Genomic DNA, 394 nt, shown 5'->3' with positions numbered 1-394 from the left:
CCTAAGCCAAAAGAACAAAGCTGGAGGCATCATGCTACCTGACTTCAAACTATACTACAAGGCTACAGTAACCAAAACAGCATGGTACTGGTACGACAACAGAGACATAGATCAATGGAACAGAACAGAGCCCTCAGAAATGATGCCACATATCTACAACTATCTGATCTTTGACAAACCTGACAAAAATAAGCAATGGGGAAAGGATTCCCTATTTAATAAATGGTGCTGGGAAAACTGGCTAGCCATATGTAGAAAGCTGAAACTGGATCCCTTCCTTACACCTTATACAAAAATTAATTCAAGATGGATTAAAGACTTAAATGTTAGACCTAAAACCATTAAAATCCTACAAGAAAACCTAGGCAATACCATTCAGGACATAGGCGTGGGC

The sequence above is a fragment of the Hylobates moloch genome, unplaced genomic scaffold, assembly GCF_009828535.3.
Source record: "Hylobates moloch isolate HMO894 unplaced genomic scaffold, HMol_V3 SCAFFOLD_10, whole genome shotgun sequence".
In the NCBI taxonomy this organism is placed as follows: domain Eukaryota; kingdom Metazoa; phylum Chordata; class Mammalia; order Primates; family Hylobatidae; genus Hylobates; species Hylobates moloch.
Note: the sequence above shows the minus strand (reverse complement) of the source record.